The sequence below is a fragment of the Triturus cristatus genome, chromosome 10, assembly GCF_964204655.1.
Source record: "Triturus cristatus chromosome 10, aTriCri1.1, whole genome shotgun sequence".
Lineage (NCBI taxonomy): Eukaryota > Metazoa > Chordata > Amphibia > Caudata > Salamandridae > Triturus > Triturus cristatus.
The window spans coordinates 259,612,202-259,636,896 of NC_140593.1; positions in this window are offsets into that span (position 1 = coordinate 259,612,202).

Consider the following 24,695-nt stretch of genomic DNA (forward strand, 5'->3'; position numbering starts at 1 on the left):
TGCAATGTTCAACACTCCGTCCATCATTTCCTTTGGTTTAAACTCTAAACTAGTCTTAAAACTAATATATTTTGACATCTAATGCTATATTTGTTTTCAATTCAATTTCGCGGATGCGCGCTGGGTGCGTGTTGCGTAAGCGCACGGTGCGCGGATCCCATGTGACCTGCAAAAAAAAGAGATTTGATTGGTTCATTACACTTCCTGTTCTAACTACTGAAAGACCCCACCCATTTCAATCATTCTTCTTTGAGCTTCTTTGGAGAACCATCTCTTTGGACAGAAGAAGATTTTTCTAGACTAAGTATACACTCAGTTCTAACTTTTTGCAACCAAAAATGGCTTCAGGGCAGCAGGCATCACCTGCATCACCTCAAACCTCTGAGGATGAATTTTTGCCGGAGGAACCACAGAAAAAACGTTTTGCTTCAGTGGTGTGGACATTTTTTACTTTTCCTGAAGGACAGAATAAGACCAATGCCACCTTGATCACATGTAAGATTTGCAAAAGAGTCTTATCGAGAGGGGATCCCACCAAGAAATACTCTTGCGGCACGGCAAGTATGATGAAGCACATGAGGAGCCTTCATCCAAACAATCTTGCACGTGAAGAGTGCCGACGCATGAGAGACACTCCTGCGCCATCCACCTCATCGCAGCCGAGCACGTCAAGAGTGCATCCCTCAGACTCAACCTTGGACATACGTCCTCAATTTAAATTTTTAAAAGTGCTCTGCACTAAGTGCAATAAGACTTTGTGCTATGGTGAGCAGTCAATCGACCTCATCTGCCGCCGGCAGGAAAGTCATATTTGCTAGGTTTTTGTTTTTTACTGTTCCCTGAAGTTCATTGTTTGGTTTCTCCTGTTTCTTTTTTTTTTTTTCATTTCAGAAAAACCAAAAAAAACACAAAATTGTTCAGAAAACCCCCCAAAAAACATAAAAGAAGAAAGAAGAAAAAAAAAAGTTCTTAAAAGAACTAAGTTTCCTGGTTTAAAAAAAGAGCTAAATTTCTTTGTTAGTGTGTGAAAGTTTAGATGAATGTATGTGTAGTACGTAATTGACTGAATGAATGCATTAGTAGCGTATGGTGAATGGTACAGTGCAGAACTATAAGGAAGTGCTGCAGCATCACACAGTAACCGCTTTAACTGCTGTGTGCTGTAGTACTTCCGAAGCACAGAGATGCAACATATGTACATAAATATGTTGCAAATCTATGCTTCTCTCTGCACGGCTGCTTAAACTGCAGCCATGTGGTGACACAGGCACCCTTGCACAATAGTGCAAGGATATCTGTGTCATGTGCTGTTTGTTTTTCTACAGGAAGACACACCTTCCTGTACAAAAACAATGAGAAAATGCATTTTTCTCCTTCAATGTATGCTGAACATTTCAGCATGCATTGAAGAAATAAAAATGTGGAGAAATTAAAACAATTCTCTTTGTTGTGCTTTCCTACACCAATTGTAGAATGGTGCACCATTCACACACATATCGAGATTTACGATTTCTAATAAATCTAGACATGTGTCTTGTTCTATGAGTATTAAGTGCAATCATGCACAACAACACTTATAGAACACCCTTTCATCCGAAAGTGGTCTGCATGATGAAGTTTTATTTTCATGGAGTATAAAAAGTGCACAGAGTGCCTTTTCCTCTCTTTGAAAATATGAAAGAATATCTTACACAATAACTATGTTACAAAAAGTGACATATTTCTATTTTTAAATTTCCTTGCGAATGATAGAAGGTAAGCACAGAATTTTGACTGCAAAGATGTTCAAAGAAGAATGATTGAAATAATTGCGGTCCTTCAACAGCTAAAAAAATGAAATATTATGAACCCCTCAAATCTCTTTTTTTGCAGGTGACTTGATATCTGATTATGGTCAAATTTCAAAACTACATAAACAAAGTGTTTTAAGAAACGTGTTTCAACTTTGTAGATTCTTGCAAGCCTCTTCATTCTCCATATTGAGACTTAGTTAAACTTACCTTCACAGTAATAGGAATAAAAAATGTTATTAATTTTTGCCTATTTTTCTTATAAATATAAATTCTTAAAAATTGTTCATTTTAAAATGTGGATCTGTGAAAGAAAATAAAATAAAAATTATAACATAAAATAATACATTTTTTACAACACAACATAATTTCCACAAAGTAATTTGTTTGCCTTTTTTGCTGTTCTCAGAATATATTGAATTTCACTCAAAATAGTGATTTCAATGGTACTCATCACTTAACAGCGGGCAAAAAAAAAAAACAATCAGAAAGATTGTTAAAAAAAAAACAACATACTAATCTCAGTAAAATACCAGAAAATACAAATCATACACATATGAAATGCTTACAGATTACAAAATTTTACAACTTTAACTTATAAAAACTGTAAATGTTGCCACATTAAAATAATCACCGAAAAAATGACCACCAAAAAGTCCTAAATTCAAAAATATACCTTTCCTTGAGGCCAAATGGTATTTTTGCACTTCTTCTTTATGTAAACTGTCCAATGGTAGTTCTATTAAATTATAATAATAAATTCCTCAGAGAGTAAATTAGCTTCCTAAAACTTTGGCTTCAAAAATATTAGGTAGGAATTTTGTAATTCCCTAGGCAAACGTTGTTTGAAAACCAACTGGGCATCATTACAAAGTGTCCAACCTTTGTCACATTTTAGATAGGCAGTGTAATGTCCAGATGTGGTGGAAGGACCATCATGGAAAATTATTGCAATTGCTACAAAAGTCCTTCCTGATATTGATATTTGTGCTGCTACAAATTGTTTTATTAAAGTATCCAATTTTCTTCCATCAGCTGTACAACGTTGTATCATTAAAATTATGTATTTTCCATATTTTGTTAACAATAATGTGGATAACATTTCTGATTTACATTGGCTACACTCCATGTTTTGATTTGCACCTTTCACTAATTTATTGAAAGCCACTGATTTACAGTCTGGTAATGTTAAATACAGAAATCTCTCAGTGTCTACATTGGTGCTACATGTATACGTGCAATTTTCACAATGATGTTCCCATTTGTAAGAAAGGCCAAAAATATTTTCTATTTCTACACCTTCATTTTCAAAAATGGTAAGCATATACATTAAAAATTCCTGAGCATCTTGTTGGATATTTTGTTTATTTGTGTAGAACCAGAACACACATCCAAAAGACTACGAACATCTGAAACAGATTGTATTTTACTTCTATCTGTTGTCAATTTTTCATAAACAGAGTGCAACAGAGAACAAAATCTTTATTGCCTTTTCTCCATAATTTGCTCTTGCAAATCTTCAAGATAAAAAACAACATTGACCACTACATTAGCATAGCAGTTGACACCAGAACTATTTTCAAACTGATAACCAACAATCTCTTCAACAGTGTCCAATTTCTTTTTACCTGCAATCACAACATTATCTTGTTCTTTTCTTTTCTTGATACCTTCAGAACAGATATTCTCTAACCTTCTTTTTCGACCAACCACACGCTTTTCAAATACAGGATATTGACCTAAATTTGGAGCATACACCCTTCTTAACCTATTATACTCTTTTACACATTTTGCATCTGCAGTAACCTTTGTCTCACCAAAATCAATCAAAAACAAACCAGATAATGTTCTGACTCGCGACAAAGCAACATATGCCATACCCTCTTTAAATACAGTAGATCCAATGTTCACCAATGCACTGTCTACACTTAATCCTTGAGATTTATGAATAGTCACTGCATATGCCAGAGAAAATGGAAATTGTTTCCTACGGACATATAAATCTTTAACAAGCAAAAAACGAACTGAACAACGACCAATTTCTTCAACTTCATCAATCTGATCAAATTTAATTTTTAAAAATTCAATTCCTTCTTTTTTCTGATAATTCACAATATCCACCACTTTGCCCATTGCACCATTAACTAAACCTTTCTCTACATCCAAATTACGCCTTAAAATTACCCGACAGTTTACACACACATACAGTGTCTTTTCCAAACCAGCAGTTTTAGATATTTTTTTTTCTAAACAATCTAGTTTTGATCTCAACTTACCCGTTAAAATAATAGTGATTCCTTCATGTAGTATTTTATCGAAGGCTTCCATTTTGACAATTTCTTCATTTTCCAATTTTAATAATTCTTCGTTGAATATTGAACACTCACGCAGTGTTGGCATTAAGCAAATCACTGACTTATTTTTAGCAATTTCCACGTACACTTTTGCAGCAACTGCATTTTCATTTGGAAAGACATTGCAAAGTAATCGACTCTCCAAAGCTTCTTTCCATTTTTTTTAAAGAATTCCAATTCTTATATCTTGAAGAATACTTCCATATTCAGCATCATTTGCCTGTCGCATATTTGTTGTCAGTTCTTTGTATTCAAAATCACTCCAAATGTTCACATTACCAACACTGCCAAGAGACTTTCTGGTATCTTCATGGGCAAGTGTTTTAAATACCGGTTGTCCTTTTACCGGTGTCCGTTGCAGTAGATCTCCAAAAACTATGACGTGTTTTCCTCCAAATAACACGTCATAGTCTGTTTTAAGAATTTGCTGCATTCTTAAATGCACAAAGGCAAGCATCAAGTTTGAGACCATGCTCACCTCATCAATAATGAGAAGTTTCATTTCCTTCAGGACTCTTGAAACTTCACAACAAGCTTCTCCAGATAGCTTGTGGTATTCCAATTTGTTCTCATGCTCTACTGGCAGCATTAGTAAACGATGTAAAGTAATTCCTTTAATGTTATGTGCTGCCAACCCAGTTGGAGCAGTGACAACACAAGACAAATGCGACTCAGTTTTTTTTTGCAGATAACTTGTAATTACTTTAATTAAGAAACTCTTTCCTGTTCCAGCTTGACCACTCACATGCATTCGGATAGGTTGAAATGATGTACATGAGCAGTCTTTCTTTTCATGAAGTAATCCATGGTCAATCTGCTCTTTCACTTGTTGATATATTTGTTTCTGTTCAACATTTAGTTGCTCTTCCAAGTTTCCTAACTGTATTGCATCTTCTTGTGCTTGATACATTGCTGTTTCCACCTCATTCATAGCAATCGCTGCTTCATTTTCAACAATTGGTTGTCCAAGTGGATCTTGACTCAGTGCAGCAGAACTTTGACTATCTTGAGAACTGTCTCTAGCAATCTCAGCTGCAATTGTAGCTTCTTGATCAATTTAATCATTCAACATTTTCACATAATTTGCGAAAGCACTGCATTGTATGCTATCTTTACAAGCATTAAATGAATCTTCATAGCTGGGAAAATCTCCAAGTAATTCCAGTTCAGAACGCCATGGTTTGAACATTTGCAAAAGGGCTAAATAGTAAAATTCCCTTTTGTCAACAGTGTCGCAACTCATTTTTTTGTGATTAATTAAATTTCCTTTCCTTTGTTTCACCAGACATCCTTCAGAACCAATCACTCCATATTTTCCATTGTTGATGTTCTCTGTAATATTCCGTTGAAAAGTGTAGTTTTGCAACACTTCATAGAGACACATGTTCTCAAGATGATGACTTCTTTTTGGATAGTATGTATCCAACATATTGGTTTTTTAAAATATCTGTACTTTCAGGGTCATTTTCTGCTAAATATTCAATTTCTTGAACAGATTTCAGTACCCGATTTCGCATTCCTGCAAGACCTAGACTCACCCAAATGATTCTTCTACTTTTGGAATATAGACTTGCAGATGATAACCGATCTGAACATTCATATGCTCCAATTTCACGATGTATTAACATTTTCAAACTGAAACTGTATAATTTCTTACTTAGACTCTTCTCGTGAGAAATCTCTTCCCACATTTCTTTCAATTCAGTCTTTTCTGATTTAGTAATGTAAGACGTTACATATCGAGCAACAGCAATAGAATTGTCCGCCACATACTGAATATCCATGTTAGCGTTCCACATGGATAAAATAACTGGGTTGTAGTCATTTATGTATTTCGCTTCTTCGCTTCTTCTTACGTTGTAGGTGTTTTTCGGAGACTTTCTTGTGATGGTATGTCATACAGCTGACATGAAGCTGTTCACTCTTCCTTTGGCTAATACAGGACGTGGAAATCCAAAACGACATTTGGTATAGAACTTATCCTTTGACTTGTACTTTCGTCGACAGTATTTTCCACACCTATGGCTTTGAAATCGTAAGACTTGTTCTTTTAAGTTTTTGTCTTCTCTGCTATTTGGTACAGCACATGTAGCATAATCTTCAATGAAAGACAAAACACTTTCATCTGAATCTGTTCCAAATTTGGGGGCATCCATGACCCATAGCAACATATGTATGTGAGGAGCACCTCTTGCTTGATACTCCTTTCTCCAAAAGAAATCCACAACTTCTCCAAGAGGAGGATTCTTTTTATTGCAGATGAAAGACATCATAGCTTCAAATCTATGATTGAAATATCTGCATACATTGACAGGATCCAAAGAGCACAATTCTCCAGGTGTCTTGTATTCAATATTATTTATATTGGAATTTGCCTCTCTAAGAAATTCAAGTAAATCATCCCAAGCATACTCAGCACAGCTTAGTGTAACAAACCATGTAGGAGTTCTCAAGTTCCGTAGCATACATTTCAGTTCTCCATGTCGACGGTACCAATATTCATTAGTCCCACGCTGACATGCCATCAGATTAATCAACTGAGATTCTAAATGATCATCTCTCTGATGCACTTTATCCATAAAATCCTTTGCAGTTACATTTTGCAGATGTATTCCAGTTTTTAAAATGTGATTTACTGCATATGAAAGTCCAGACAAGTCACTTTCAAACAGAAGATGAAACATATAAGGGATACATTGTTGAAATCTTGGATCTTCTGCATATAATCTTGTTGTCCGATATTCAGATGCAGGAATCTGCACAGGACGTTCATCATATCGTCCACCTTTTCCTGTTGGAAACAACTGCGGGAAACAACGAGCTTCCAAACTCTCTTCCCATACTCTCATGGGACTTCCTGTTGCTTTTTCCATTTGAAGCAGCTCAATTGTATTCCCCATCACCTCTTTGGAATGAAGTGGATGTACACTGTAATGTTCATAGATCTCTTCACATCTGGACATGTCCACTTTTTCAATTTGTCCACTTAATGTTTCACTATCTTCTGCTAAATATATTTCTTCTTCTCCAACAAACACATTTCTATAGTACTCATTATTTTTTATCAGGTACAATGATGCCTTTTGCACTTTTCTAACATCCACTAACTCTTGCCAGATTTTCTTATTCTTAGTAGGAACACCAATAACTAGAATGACTAGTGGCTCATTTTCTGCATGATCTACACCACTAGTTTCAACATTTTTCCTTAAATCTAATGGTAAATACACAACTCTTCCTTTCAATCCTCTTTGCAACTCTGATGGAGGTAATTTACTTGTTTTGGGCTCCATACGAACAATAGCCTGAAAAGGGTGAACACATTGTATCAGAATAGACTCGTACGTATTTAAATCCATCAGCTCTGGAGGAATAGCAACCAACTCTAGATTATTATGAACAGCTCTAGCAGGCATTTTATTCTCATCTAATTTATTATAACAATATTTGCAAATACGCTGCTCACATCCCAAATCAAAACAATCCTCTACCAACAAATAAGTTGCAAATTCCATCCACTTATCATTATCTTCTATTTCACTTTTTAAATACAGATTGACACCCCTAGTCTGATTTTTATAGTGACTTCGCCGACAACAAATACAAGAAACATTTGGTCTTTCACCTGAAATTACCTTAAACTTTGTCATTTCATCCTCAAATTTTTCTGTAATTACAGGTTCTACATTGTCTTCAACATTTTGTTCTACTAATGTGTCAGATTCTTCACTCTCTTGCTGAGGCCCAAAGTAACAAAACTCAATATCCTCACAGACCTGCTTCACATCTGAAACTGACCCACGCAAAAGAGCACTATTCAACTCACTTAACTTTAGTGCTGGACTTTTTGCATAATACAACCTTCTCACTAACTTCCGCATTTGAGTATGATGTACTGCCAGCATTCTAAAATGGTGAAAAACACTTTCACAAACTTTCCTAGAAAGACAAGCCAGAGAATGACCTTGCAAACCAGTATGTTTTCTCACTCTGCAAGGGTCTAGTCCTTTCAATAGCTTAATCTTTTGTTTTACACTTTTTTTAGTATAGACTCGTAAAAAACTACAGAATTTTTCAATAGATTCCTGTCGTACACTACAAACACTACTGCAATCCCAAGTGTACACAGGGTTTTTAGCACGTCTCCCTAAAACTTCATCAGCTATCACTTCTTCTGCATTTCTTTCAACCATTTTCTCTTTCTCCATTGGACAACCATCACTAACCTCATAACCTCTACCACTGGTGTCAACTGCGTACAATAATTTTTCACTTAGTGAATAACTCTCTTCATTAAAAAAAGGCTCTGAACTAGAACTGTGTTTCCATTCTCCCAAAAAAAGATCACAATTTTTTTTTTTATTAATAACTCTTTTCCTCCTACTTTTGGCCTTCATTACATATATTGATTTATCTAGTGATCAAATTCTGTTCAACACTAAAATAAAGCTTTCAATATGCTTCTTTTTATAAAATAAAGCTCTCTTTTTATATTTCTTTACATCTTTCAGCAAATTATGCACTAGTCTCTTGTAAAATATTTTTTTGCGTAATTCCTTATACTGATTTTGTCTTCTTTTACCATACTTTATCTCCTTTGACTGAACATTTGCTTTTTTACTTTTCCTCTTATTTTGATATTTTTTCTTACTCAAAAAATTATTTGAAGTTGCAGCATTCTCTACATTCTGTTTGCTCCTACAAACATTTTTAATACATTGCTTTGTGATCTTACCAGAAGATTTTTTCCTTTTAGCCACATTATCTTTTTTATTCAATACTTGTGGTTGATGTTTCTTCAAATAATCCTCCTCTCTCTGTTCTTTTCTTTTTCTTCTGGCATACTTTCTCGATTTTAACGTTGAAAAACAGTATCTGCAAAAAAGAGTCACAAATAAATGTATATTAATAACTTTCAAATTTACAATATTCCATTACTGTACAAACACATTTTATATAAAAACAGACTAAAAAACTATAGCCCTGAACCACAAGTGTGACGATGATTAAAACACTACATACATAATGCATACTACTTTGAAGCAGTTCATGCTCTAAAGCCTACCTCACAAAAAGACTACATACTAACTAACTGAATGATTACAGTACTAAAAAGAGACACACTGGGTGAGTAACAGGGTGTTTGCTAGAAGTGTATGAATACTAACTGGGGAATTGAAGCTGCGAAAGACAACTGTGTAGCTCATTAGAGAACTGAATGCATACTGGATAGGCATTTAAAGCAGTCCATGTGCTAAGGCCCGGCTCACTGCATGAGTACTTGGGTACTGACTGAATGATTAGACTACAGCAAGGAGACTGCCTGGATGAATTTATAACTGGTAGACTTTTCGCACAGGGAATGAATTAGTACTTGGTACTAAAAAGGTCAGTAAAAGACTGCAAAGGGAGTGACAAGATGTTTGCTGGACTATATGGATATTGACTAGGGAATTGAAAGTATAAAAGAGAAATCTCTAGGTGGTTAAAAGACTGCATGCATAGTGCATAGGGGTTTGAAGCAGTCCATGTGCTAAGTCCTGGCTCAGTGCATGAATACTTAGACAGTAACTGAATCATTAGAGTACTGGAAAGAGAGTGTCTTGGTGAATTTATAAATGTTTGGGTTTTGGCACAGTGAATGAATTACTACATGGTGCTGAATGGGTCACTAGAAGACTACAAAGAGAGTGATAGGGTGTTTCCTGGAAGTGTATGGAAACTGTCTAGAGAATTGAAGGTGTGAAAAACAACTGTATAGGTGGTTAGAGAACTACATGCATACTGCATGGACATTTGAAGCAGTCTATTTGGTAATGAATGGTTCACAACATAAGTACTTAGAAACTGACTAAATCATCAGACTACTTCTAGGACAGTGCCTGGGTAAAAATATTAAATTTTCAGTTCTGGGGCAGTAAAGACAATACTACATGGTACTGTACTTTAGTGTCAAAGCATGACTCATTTTATCAACGCATAAGCAAAGACTGGCTTCTAATGCTACTAACACTTGACAACATGACAAGTTTCAAAACAGTTTTCTATCAGCAAATGCACGATGTTACCAAACACTTCTCTGACAGTGGTTCCCAAATGCACACAGACTCACAGTGTGATTCTAGACAAGCACCACTATCCCTAGGAGTTTACCAAAACGCATTCACTACAGTGGAAGAGGTAAGGGAACTGCACACAATCTACATATTTCACGACTACCCTTTAGTGTCAATGCCTGACTCATTTAATCAACACATAAGCAAAGACTAACTTCTAATGCTACTAAAACTTGACAACATGACAGGTTTCAAAACAGTTTTCTGTCAGCAAATGCACGATGTTACCAAACGCTTCTCTGACAGTGGTTCCCAAATGCACACAGACTCACAGTGTGATTCTAGACAAGCACCACTATCCCTAGGAGTTTACCAAAACGCATTCACTACAGTGGAAGAGGTAAGGGAACTGCACACAATCTACATATTTCACGACTACCCTTTAGTGTCAATGCCTGACTCATTTAATCAACACATAAGCAAAGACTAGCTTCTAATGCTACTAAAACTTGACAACATGACAAGTTTTAAAACAGTTATCTGTCAGTAAATAAACGATGTTACCAAATGCCTCTCTCACAATCCTTACCCAAATGCAAACAGACTCACAGTGTGATTTTAGACAATCAACACTATCCTAGGACTTTACCAAAACTCATTCACTACTGTGGAAGGGGTAAGGGGACTGCACACAATCTACATATTTAAGTACAGCACATCAATGTCAAGGCATGACTCATTTAATCAACATATAAGCAAAGACTGGCTTCTAATGCTACTAAAACTTCACTACATGACAGATTTCAAAACAGTTTTCTGTCAGCAAAAGCACGATGTTACCAAACGCTTCTCTGACAGTGGTTCCCAAATGCACACAGACTTACAGTGTGATTCTAGACAAGCACCAGTATCCCTAGGAGTTTACCAAAACTTATTCACTACACTGGAACTGGTAAAGGAACTGCACACAATCTACATATTTCACGACTGCACTTTAGTGTCAATGCCTCACTCATTTAATCAACACATAAGCAAAGACTGGCTTCTAATGCTACTAAAACTTGACAACATGACAAGTTTTAGAACAGTTTTCTGACAGCAAATACACGATGTTACCAAACGCTTCTTTCACAGTGGTTCCCAAATGCACAAAGACTCACGGTGTGATTCTTGACAAGCACCAGTATTCCTAGGAGTTTACCAAAACTCATTCACTACACTGGAAGTGATAAGGGAACTGCACACAATCTACATATTTCACGACTGCTCTTTAGTGTCAATGCCTGACTCATTTAATCAACACATAAGCAAAGACTGGCTTCTAATGCTACTAAAACGTGACAACATGACAGGTTTCAAAACAGTTTTCTGTCAGGAAATTCACGATGTTACCAAACGCTTCTCTGACAGTGGTTCCCAAATGTACACAGACTCACAGTGTGATTCTAGACAAGCACCAGTATTCCTAGGAGTTTACCAAAACTCATTCACTACACTGGAAGTGATAAGGGAACTGCACACAATCTACATATTTCACGACTGATCTTTAGTGTCAATGCCTGACTCATTTAATCAACACATAAGCAAAGACTGGCTTCTAATGCTACTAAAACTTGACAACATGACAAGTTTTAAAACAGTTTTCTGTCAGCAAATACACGATATTACCAAATGCTTCTCTCACAGTGGTTCCCAAATGCACACAGACTCACTGTGTGATTCTAGACAAACAACACTATCCCTTGCACTATATCAAAACACATTTCTTCCTCTAGAAGTAGTACTACATTTTAGTATAGAAACATAACATAACTCATTTCACAAATTCATAAACAATGACTGGTTTCTAATTCTACCAAAAAATAAAAACTGCACAGTTATCTCTCTACAAACACATGAAAAACACAATTGCTTATCACAGAATGGTTTCTACGTGCACACACACTGTCAATAAGATTGTAGAGAAAAAAAAATACTCCCTACACTTTAGCAGAAAAAATACATTAGTCTGATTAAAATAAAAATAGTCTTCATACATCCCCTCACAATTAAATAACTCACCTTTCAAGATGTTTTGTAGATTAAGAAGTATATCAGTCACACACCAGATATCAGTCACACACCAGATTTTCTTATACAGAATCTCTGCACTGTGCACCTGTCTGCAAAACCAAAGAATGGCAAAGTTTCCCTCTCATTTTCCACACATATACATGTAAACATCAAATCACATTCCTTCCCACATAAATTCAAAAGCAAACACACATTTATATTGGTTAAACATTTCAACCCTTCCCAAATGACATAAACTTCAACCCCTCCCCCAATCTGCCTTCTGCCCGTTACCATAGAAACAGGTCATAGAACACTGTACTGAGCACACAGGTCACAAGTTCAGCACACACAATGTTGCTAATCAAAACAGCAAGTGTTCTTGACTTCTCAACATATCAGCTTATCATATATAATGTTCCTTACAATCTGTTTTTGTTAACCAATAAGAATCAAGCGTTTAAAAAACGGAAATATGCACCCTACCATTCAGTGTAGAAGGTTGTCAAACAACAAATTATTTCTTGTCTTTTTTCAAAATTGCATCTTAGCCACCATTTTAGAAACATCTTACTTTCCAAACTGCCATTTCATTTACAGAGACCATCTGAGTGCATCCAGACCTCCTTACAAGATGCTTACAGTGTGGATTGTGGGACACAGCTACATTTTCTGGAGTCAAAGGTATGCAGAAAACAAAGGCATTCACAAAGACCTAGGTTTGCCAAATGTAGACATTAAATGGATTGGACAGAGAGGGTTAAAGTGGCACCAATTGATGCCATTGGTGAAATCCTTCATGCAAATCCAACACCCTGACCTCATAATAGTGCACTGTGGTGGCAATGACCTAGGCACTTTGACTGGGGTAGGTCTGGAAATGCTTATGAAGGACACCTTTGCACAACTGATTTCACTTTTCCCTAAAACTGCCTTTGTGTACTCTAACATATGCCAAAGGCAGAAATGGAACTGGTCCGATCATTTTTGTCCACAGATTGAGAAAGCTAGGAAACATGTGAATAAATCTGTTTCTGCTTTTCTCCGAGACTACAGAATGTGGTCCATTTACAATAACAATCTGCGCTTTCATATGCAAGAGATGTATAGGAGAGATGGAGTACACTTTACTGATGAAGGAAACAGAGTCTTCCTCAACAACTTTAGACTCTGTATAGGTACTTACTTATAAGTACCAAAAATTCTCAATGAACACAACGGCTCTTTTTAGAGCCATTCAAGAACAAAACACTTAAGCTTAATCTTTATCTCCCAACAATTTCATTTTTTTTTCCCTTGGATCCGCGCACCCACCGCAAGAGGATCCGTGCATCCAACACGATAGGATGCGTGCACCGTGCGCGCATTTCGCCACTTTAAAAAAAAAAAAAAAAAATAGGGGGGCCCCAGGGGGTCCTTCTGGGACCCCCTAAGCACCTCTAGAGGGTCAGAGTATTTCCACTCTGTCCCCTTTATATGTTTTACGCACTTATTCCCCTTGCTTCTTCAGCCTCGCTTCTACCGAGGCAGAAAATAGCCGCCAACAGTTCCTGGTTTCGAATGTAGAGAGAAGCTCGACAGCCAATTAGCATTCAGCGCGCGATCGGGAGGGTGCGCGCTCCGTTCGGGGAGGGTTCACTTACGGTGCGGGTAGGGTCTGCGGATCCTCCACGGCCATAGATATCACTAACTTTTTTACTCTAATTTTCTCAAGAACTACTGAACAGATTCACACCAAATATGCAAAAGGCACGAGTCCGAACTGAGGACTACCTCTTTGCCAAATTTGGTGTCATTCCGTTCAGCGGTTCGGGCTGTAGCTGCGACAACAGATCCTATGGGAAATTGCATGGGGAAAACGTGTTTTGGGACCCCCCTTTTTTCTCGGCCCCCGCTTGACGAATCACCACGAAACTTTCAGGGTAGGAGCGGAGCTGGCCAAAAGTTTGTAGAATTTCGCGAAGATTCGTCAATCGGCGCCAAAGAAATTCCCAATAGAATGTTGCGGATTTCCTATGGTAAATAGGTCCTAACTATAACTATCTACTGGCGACCGCCAGTAGATAATATATATATATATATATATACATAGATTCACTGAATAAACAAAAGGTTAAAGTAACATTATAGTTAGGTGAACCTTGCCAGTGACAAAATTAACATTTAAACAAAAATAAAACACAGAAACTCACCAGTTAAAGGTAAGCAGAGATAACTATATCTTACCCCCCTGCCATGCACTGTTTAGGACCTCACATATTACATCACTCATGACATCATTTATGACATCACTGATGACATCTCAAGTGACATCATTGATGACTTCAACAATGACATCATCCAGTGAGTATGTTAGTTTGTTTTATAGTTTACATAGTGGCGAGTAGCTACCATATTACTTTTCTACCTACTTTTGTACAGTCTGTGTCCAGCTAATGGGTTTAAGTGTTTTAAAATAAAAGGGGTCCTAATCCATCACAAGTGTGTAGAGGTATTGAGCCTGTTATCTTTTCATTGAAGAGTAGCTCTGCATGCAGGTGACAGTTGACGACTTGTGTTCTGCATGTTCCACACAAGTTTACGTTCTACACACTAAGTATTGTAAGCAGCCTTGCGTTATTAGACTCACAGCATAACAATTTCTACATAACGTTTAAGTGCACAAAGGTAGGTTCTTTTGCTTCAGAAGATGCGCTATTAGTAAAGTTTTTACCACAGTATGAAGGCTGCAATTAGTATAATGTTTAGCACCTTCAGACCTTGATTTTTTAAGCGAATAATCTTTTTTAACAAGTGTTGCATAGAGTGTACACTCTTCTTAGTAGATATTTTTTAATACTCTGTGGTGTATTTCTCATAAGAGTTTCACTGTCTGCAAAAAGTGTGGTACAAAAGTAAACTCTCTTCATAGAGTAAACGCAGTTTACAGTACCCATTTTCTACTCATATCAATTTCATTTCTCAAGGTAGATTTGGTGACTGTCAGGGGTTTAATACAGATAAAAGCTGTCAATAGAAGGGCATTTATTTTGGAACAGTGGCTTTCTCCAAATAGTTAAATACATTTTGAACACCATGTGCAATGAGAGCTTCCCATTTATCTGTGGTTGATTATTAATGTGAACAAGGCTACATGTGAAGTGTATGGAACCGGGTCAGTGTCGCACATAACACATGCTTGCTGCACCCAAGGGAGTTGTATCTGTGATGGCATTAATGATGCTTCATAATATTCTCAGGTATTTTATACTTACTTTCTGGCCTCTAATGCCATACTAGTTTACATAGTAATGTGCACAAATGAAGCTTGGATGATGTAATCAGTGATTTCATCGATGTTGTAATTTGAGATGTCAGCAGTGATGTCATAAATGATGCCATAGAACATGTAATGAGTGATGTAATATATAAGGTCATAAGCAGTGCATGGCGGCGGTGCAACTTATAGTTAGCTCTGCTAACTATAACTGGTGAATATCTGTGTTTTTCTTTAGTTCAAAACATTAATGTTGTTGCAGCCATATTCACCTAACTATAGAGTTACTTTTACCTTTGTTTTTTCAGTGAATTTCCAGGTCTTTTTTTTAATGTAAAGTAATATTTTATCACCATACGTAAATCCAACCACACGCAGGGCCAACCCCACACTGAGCACGTCCTTTGGTCGTTCACAGCAGGGCAACACACCCGGAGGCAGTGCCATTTCTTATCTATCAATTAAGGGGAGGGGCGCCCCTCCCCGAGCCTTAAAAAGGCCCTGAGAACCCCATTCCCCAGGGTTGTATATTTTTAAGGGGTGGGGGGCTGAGTGGCCTCATCCCCGAACATTTTCTGTCCCCAGGGACCCCATCCCGGAGCCTCCGTTTAATATAGGGGGTGCCCACTCAGGGCACCCACCATGCAGCTCGCTGGGGGTAGTGGGGGGAGCCAGAGGGTCTCAATGGTCCCAGCCGGCTCCCCGCATGCTGCAGGAGCCAACATTGCTCCCGCCTGCAGAAAGTAGATATTTATGCTGCCCCTTCTGGGCAGGACCAATGTCTTGATCTGTATTATTGCCTGCATCAGTGCAGGCAGGGAAAAAAGTCTGTTCCCAGTTGGCAGCAGCATTTTTTAAACTCCCACCCACTGGGAGCAGACTTTATGTTTGCTCCTGTTTGGCATGAGTTTAAAAAATGTCCTGCCAGGCGGGAGCAAACACATGTTTCCCTGCACATGCCGGTGCATGTTCTGCAGGGAAACTGCTGTGTCCTGGGGGTGGTCTCCCTGAGGCACAGAATGTTAGCCAGCCCTGGGGGATGGGGTCCCCATGGCCCTTAAAGACTCACGATGGGGGGCTACCTGGCCTCCCACCCATTAAATTATAGTAGCGGCCCTGGGGGATGGGGTCTCCAGGGCCTTTTAAAAATTCAGGGATCTGTAGAACAAGGTCAAACTTCCTGTCAAATTTGGTGTAATTATGTTCAAATGCTTTTTTTCTGTATCCCTGCCAAAAGAAGTCTAGGGAAAATGCATGGATTTAGCTTTTTGGGACACCCCCTTCTCCACCCCCCCCCCCCCGCTTGATGGGTCACCCAAAACTTTCTATGCACAAACTAGTCAAAAAGTAACACCTTTTTGGACCGTTTCTTGGAAATTGGCCAATTGGGGTCAAAGTTCATTATTAGCAAAATAAAAAAAGGCATTTCCTATAGAAATGCTGACCTAATTATAACTTCCCAGTGGCGACGTCCACTGAGATAGAGATATCTACATATAGCATGAAACCTACTCTTCGAATACAAATTCCTGGCTTTAACACCAGTCACAAAATATGGGAGGGAATACCAGTAGCGTGCCGGATTCCCTGAGGCTGGAATAGCTGCATCTGTCCTAGACATCTGTATCTATTTCCAGTTACCAATTTGCTTGCACTTCGAATAAGTAGAACATTTATTTCAAAATTTTAGATACGTCTTCTTCCAAATCAAGGTGTATTTATGCCTAAACGCTTTTTAGAAAGCGACTTTTGCATTTTTTAGGAACGGCTCCTTCTGCAAATCCACTTGTATATTTTGTGAGTTAACAGACAAGGAAACTAAGATCTTCCCTTTTTGACACTTGTTAATAGAGTGTCTCTTCCTCTGAGGCTAGAATCCTATTTAAACTCAAATTAGACATGAAAAATTATCACTTTACAAATGCAAACTAGAAATCGCTACTCAGATAATCAAGATTAGTAGAAGTTTATATTAGTGACTTGCATGAGCTGACAAATGTGGGAAGCCTGAGTAGATGGGAAGGGACTCTTTCGTGAGTCTAGGGTTACTCGTGGCCTTTAATCCTGGATGTGGCAACCTGCCACAATAGTGGGAAACTGTCAGCGTGGCCACGAAAATGCATGCAATTTTTTCAAAGTCACGAAAACATGTGTTTTTTAATTTGGAGGTCTCTGCAGATATAGCTTAAGTAATTACTTGTTTTGATAAATTTAAGGCTGTCTGTCTGGAATTAGATATAGGGATTTACTGACTCAGCTACTTCTGTGCTGAGAACGCTTGGAACCTTGAAAATAAAAAATAAAAAAGCTCCCAGTGGGAAATGTTGCAGAAAAAAGATTGAAAGAACGTTCTCACACTGGCACTAAGGTTGCTCTCTTTCCCTTCTTACGCAAATTAAGAGCCCAGCAGAGTGCCCTAATATCCAGCGGGTGTCCAATAAAAACACATCTTCTGTATCAAAATGTTCTCTTTGTTGATTTTGCTGGTCTTGTTGTGATGGTCTTTTGAACAAAGGGTTTACGGGATAATTTTAGCTCAAAGTATATTCAAAGGTCTGAGAGAGATGAACGTGTGTAAAACAGCCTTAAAAGTGTACTAAGCCGGTTACTACACATTTACCATTCTTTGCGAATTAAGATAAAGTATTACCATCGACCTAAAAAGACCCCACACTCTAAAAAAGTACAAAAGAAAATACTCTAATAGCAAAACTATATCTAAGCATGAATAAGGTACTCGTCTTTGAGGAATAATGCCCCAATCTGAACAAAAAGAAATGTACAGTGGTGTCTTTTTCAGCACTGCACGATCTTCATTCTGTATGTGAAAACATTCATCACACGTTGAATTCCAATGTTTTTATTTTGCATGTATTGTAGCAAGTGTCCTCTTAATGTTCAAGATACTTACTTCATCGTGTATCCTTGAATCCATTTTATTCGAACATTGTTTTACTACATTCAGTTTAATCACGTGAACAATCAAGCCCAATTATTGTTGGTTTTGGAAACCATCATAGGAGACCTAGCTACATAATATAAATAGATGTGGGTGGAACTGCGGTGTTTTACTCAGCAAAATTCTACAGAGTTACTTAAAAACTCAGCGAGATTCTGCAGAGTAACTCGAGTGATGGAATTTTGGTAATTTTCACTGATCGCGCTGATTTTTAGCACTGGGAGCTTGTCTCACACTGTACAATCAGCGCAAACAGCACCACGTGCTGGAGCAGGATATGCAAAATTTTGTATACCCACCCCATTTTGCATGTCGTTTTATTAATTAGATTAATTAATTAATTATAATCGTACTAATGGTTTGAAGTGATATGAAAATAACTAACCAACCTTATTAATGACCGAAATACACGTGGGATTTGCATCTGCATGGCCTAATTAATGACGTGAACTAAATTTCGTACGCATACTAATGATAGATAAATAGAATGTTGCATGATATAAGTTGCTTTAGTGATGTGATTCGTGCTTTATTTTGTAAGTTTAAACCGCATTGAGTGTTGCTTTTGCTAGATAAATACATACACATATGGGTCTTAGCGAGGGAATAACATTTAATTAGTCATTTCTATGTATTAATTACGTTTTTGTGTTTCTTTGCTTAAGTTGACCATTTCGAGTGGCCACAAAATGGCTGACTCCTGTATCTGATGAAACCGGCTCCATTGCTCAAGGTTCGGGGTGAAGTGCGCATGCGTCACCGCTAGCAACTTTGGTCTGGACCTGACCCCAGATGAACATGTACCTTCCAAGGACAGCCTGGGACGTCAGCCAAATATTTTGAACAAAGACTGTTGTGTGAACCGGAACTGGCAAGGGTCATAACCCAAAAGACACTTTTGTGAGAACCCAAAAGGATGATCCCTGATCGTCCAATCAGCGAACTCGGATGCCCAAATTTTGTTACTTGCTATCATCAATTTTACTATAAATTATGGTAGAATAGAGAGGTAATTACGTCGCTCCTTTGATTTCCTGATGATATGCTGATGGAGAGGACGGTAACACTGCAGGACAGCTGTTAGCCTGAATCTTTGATGGACTGAATTAATGCCCAAAATCCTGATGAACTTAACCTGCTATAATAGATGGGCATAGATTTGCGAGACTGCCAGATTTGACATAGAGGACGACTTTAGCCAGAAAAGGTAAATATGAATGGCAATTTGATCAAACTAATGATTTTAAGCTGCAATATTAATATACATTGGATTTGAACATCTACAGAAATGAGTCGGGTTGTTTATTCATTAAAATTTGTTAATGTAAAGGTTAATTAGAGAATTAGGATTTCACTTAACTACAACTAACAGATCCGTCCCGGTTGGGAGGATAATACCAAATGTGGAATCTAGGGCCTAATGAGTATGAAAAGGGTTTGTAGGTTTGTTGCTCATTAGGGTAAAGTGGTATCTTCCTCCCTCATTATTCTGCGCTTGGAAGGATAATCGCCTCTTGCACGGATTAATGGTAAGTGTGTGTTGGTGTTATGGGCCCCACCAGCGAATATATGGATAGTGAGTGTGTGTGAGATCATTTAGTTCATGGCAGCTGGGAGGGATTTTGTACTCCGCGCTGCATCAAGAGGGTGCTGCTTCTTTCTGCAGCTCAAGTAGGTTTTTACTTGAGCAGCAGCTTTTGCAACGTGAGCGGCAGCTTTCTCAACACAAGCGGTAGTGACCTGCTGCGAACTTGCGCATTGAGAAATCTCGCCGGGAGGCAATATAGCTCTCTTTTTCTTGCTCGCACATGCCAATATAATGTTGGTGATCCACATGCCACAAAAACTCCACCACACGGTGGTTGGCGGAGTTTTTTCCGAACTCCTTGCTCCAAGAGGAGAGGACGAAACTCTGTGAACTCGGCCAGTGGAGCAGAGTTTTCTGCACTCCCCAAATATAAAAAGTGAACCAAAAACATTAATATTCATGTTTGAGACATACAACCATAATCTGTACTTAATATTTTTCCTCTGATATTACAATAACTGACCTGTTCATGGGGAGAGATTCAAATTCCATTGTCCTAACATCCAGTTTATTTGTGTCCTCTTTACTAGGAAAGAAAACAAACCTACCAAATAAATCTGTATTTCTATTGGTGTCTGCGTAACAGACTCATTATGTCCTATATTTATTGTGACTACCAGTAAACCATTTGACCAAGTTAAAGTAGTTCTTTGATGCTAAATTATCTTATCTCCTATAAATTGTAAGGCATCCTCTGTGTGTCAAGAGAACTAACGAAAGCACATACGATCTCACTAGATTGGGACTGGCTTAAGGTTGTCACCTACTCCGTACAAACTGCCTAGTTGTAGTTTGCTATCCCTTACAAGTCATCTTTGTGCAAATTAAAGTAATTAAGACAGATATTTGAGGGATGATATAGCTAATCTTGTAAAGTGATATAGCATAACAATATATTGTGTCTGTGGTTTCCATAAAATGCAAAGCTCATTATTTGAGAACTATAATCTTCAAGGCAAATACAGTATATTCAATTAAAATCATATTTGAACTATCTGAAATGTAAAAAATTATGCACAGCATATAATATTCTGATTCCATGAAGGCCTGGTGGGCCAATCAAGTCCAAGCTTTTGAACCATCTCAAATTAGCTAATTGCATGCTATTTCGTAAATTACCTACCCCTCAAAGGTGGTAGCATAATTTGTATGAAAATGAATCAAATTCGATGAAAGTTATTTCCTTCCACTAAGTTTCTAGTGACTGTTGATTTACACAGATGATGGATCGGTGTTCATTTAATCTTAGTTTTACAGGTCTTTCTTTCATACCCACATAATAGTTTTTGCATTGACATCTTTTTGCATAAATGCAGTTTATGCTGTCTCACATACCAACGTTTCTTAAAATATTTTTGCCAGTATATGAATGCAGTTTGTTTTCTTTTGAGATATATGTGGAATTTACACAGTGTTAATAGGGACATGTTTCTTTTCTACCCTTACTCAATTACTTTTGTTTTAATTGATCCTTAGTTTTCCATGTTATGGATTGCTTCTTTGAAATATCATAATACTACATTTTCCAGCATTATTTAAATGAGGGCTTAGTTGGCAAGAATGCTGATGTAGCATTGGGCAAACTTAGGACCCATGTTACAGGCTGGTGGCTGATTTCATATCTGCAAATGTGGCTGAGGTAGATCCTCCACCGCATTGGTAGTGGAAATCTACCAGATATAGTTCACTACTCTAATAGCAGATGGTTTTACATCAAAGTGATTGTCTCCACAAATGGAGGAGCACTTGGCAAATTAAGTGCTGCCATTTCCATATCTAATGCTGGAATTTCAGCCACCAAATGTAATACAGCTTTCTGGAAAGCCAGTAGGAATTGGGTGTCCCTCTTCGTGGCAAGTGAGGCTGAGCCTTTTTTAAAATGAAGAATACCAGACAGCGCAGCTGACAGGTTTCCTTACGACTTCTTGTCGGCATTCTGAAAGCTTCCATAGGTTTTTGGTTTGTAACTCACATTTACTTTTTTTTATTTGCTCGCTTCATTTGTTTTAGGCTGTCCTGGGTTCCTCCCTCCCATAAGCATTCCTTGTTTCCTGTATAATTCCAAGCACTCGTTTTATATAAACAGGCATTGAAGCCATTTTCTTATCTTGTCACACTTGATGGGTCTTCAAAGACAGAGGTCAACTGTCAGTCTGTTTATTGTGAGGGAGCTTGGTTTTTACTTTTCCTTTGCTGATTTCAAGGTGAGAGAATTTATGTGACAATCCATCCTGCAAAGTACCCCTGTGAGAGGACAGGCTGTAGGATGGCATCTTCTCTAGCACCCAACATAATTAACTGCTGATATTTCAGACTATATCAGTATTAGTAAAGTAGAAATGAAGCCCATTTTTTGTAATTCTGACGTGTGGTGGAAACAAATATTTTAATATGACCAAAGCACATCAATACGCGAGGTGAAGACATTTCCACACATTTTCATTTGTGTGCAGTAAAACTGTATGTCTGTGAAAACGTAATGGTCATTTCAACTGGAATTGTGTTGTTGGTAATGGCAGTGAGCTACCACACCATGAATACTTCACACTACGCCACTCCACTTTACTCTACAACACTAACTCCACTCTATGCCACTCCTTTCTACGCTTCACTCTAAGACACTCTATGACATGTCACGGCACTCTACTCTACTTAACCCCCTCCACTCCAATCTACCCAGCTCCACTCAAATCTACCCCAATTTACCCCATTCAACTCCAATCCATCCCAAGCCACTCTACCCCAATATATCCGATTCCACTCCAATCTACACCACTCCAATCTACCTCATCCCCATCTACCCCATCCCATCCACTCAAATTTACCCCACTCCAATCTACTCCACCCCATTGCAATCTAACCCACTGAACTTCAGTCTACCCCACTTCAATCTACCATAATCTACCCTACCCTAATCCACCCAATCTACCCCACTCCACCTTAATCTACCTCACTCCAATCTACCCCACTCTACTCAAATCTACCCTAATCCCCCCTATTCCATTCCGCCCCACTCCACTCCAATGTTCCACAATATACCAACTCTACTCTTCCCCAATCTACTGGGATCTACCCCATTTCTATCTACCCCAACACACCCTAATCTACCCCTCTCCACTCCAGTCCAGTCTACCCATAGCTATCCCACTCCGATCTTCCCCAATCCACCCCACTCCAATCCACACCACTCCAATCCACCCTGCTTCATTCCTATCTACCCCACTATACTCCAATCTACCCCACTCTACTCCAATCTACCCCACTCTACTCTACACCAATCTACCCCACTCTAATCCACCCAGCTCCAATACAGTCCATCCCACTCCACTCTACCCCACTATAAACACACTGCTCTTTCCCGATCAACCCCACTGCTATCTACCCCACCCCACTCCAATCTACCCCACCCCGCTCCACCCTAATCTACCCCACTCTACTCCACTATAATCTACCCCCTCCAGTCTACCTCAGTCTACCCCACTACAAACTACCACATTTGACCTCACTGTACCCCAATCTGACCCACTCAATCCTACCCTAATCTACCCACTCCATGCTACTCCAATTTACCCCATTCTATCCCACTGAAATCTACCCTAATCTACCCTACACCACACCATTAACTTTTAGCCATGCTGAACAGCAGTCACACTGGCGTACAACATGGCTAAAACACATTGCCAAAGCCAATGGCTCTCTCATAAGCGAGACCAATTGGATTTGTCACTGCATGCTGATTTATTTAATGCTGCTCATATTTGGGTTTACACCCCAGTACTTCCTGGGAAAAAAGAGGCCAAAATCACCACATTCACACTTCCTCCTTCCCTTCGGAGAGGGAGGCAGGATCCCGTTTAGAAAATTGTGGTTCCTTCGGGTTGCTTCAATGTGCTGTGCTACACACAAGAAGGGTCACTATCTGGACTGAATTTTATCAGCACTTAAGAATATTCAGAATATTAAACAGTTACCATTAGCTTTATTCGATCACTATTTAGTTTGTTTTAAATCGATTCATTTATCTTAATCTAAGGAATGGGCTTTTCTCAAACTAGAGATTTTGCAGGCCTGGCACAAAGTCTCAAGATACTCTAACCAATTAGAGGAGAATTAATCTGCTTTCCCTTGGAACAAAATAGAAGACATGTTTTCTGTTTTTAAGAGTTGGACTGTTGCCACCTTCAATGAAGTGGCTCGTGTGAGATGCCCTGGATCTCAAAAAGCTGGCCGCTTTGTTTATCTGAGGAGCTTCTAGAGATAAAGAAAAGGTGCAAAAAGTTGGAAAGAGAATGACGAAAGAATTATACAAATTAGTACACAGAGAAGTATGCAGTGGCTCTTATATTTTATAGAAAACAGGTTAGCCAAAAAAGCATTTTCTCTTCTCAGATTTTAAGGACTGACAATCTGTCCAATAATGTATTTAGAACTGTTCACATATTTATAAATCTTAGCTGTAGATTTATAGATATCTTGGACCCCCACGATAAAAGCAATAAACTTGCAATTTTCTTTTACAGAACAATTAGTAAGATATGTGCAGAATTTGAAATTAAGCCATCAGTTAGTATGTTTGTCTGGCACAGACAATGGAAAATAGGCATTCCTCCTAACCCTGTTGTGCTTGAGGAGTTTGACCA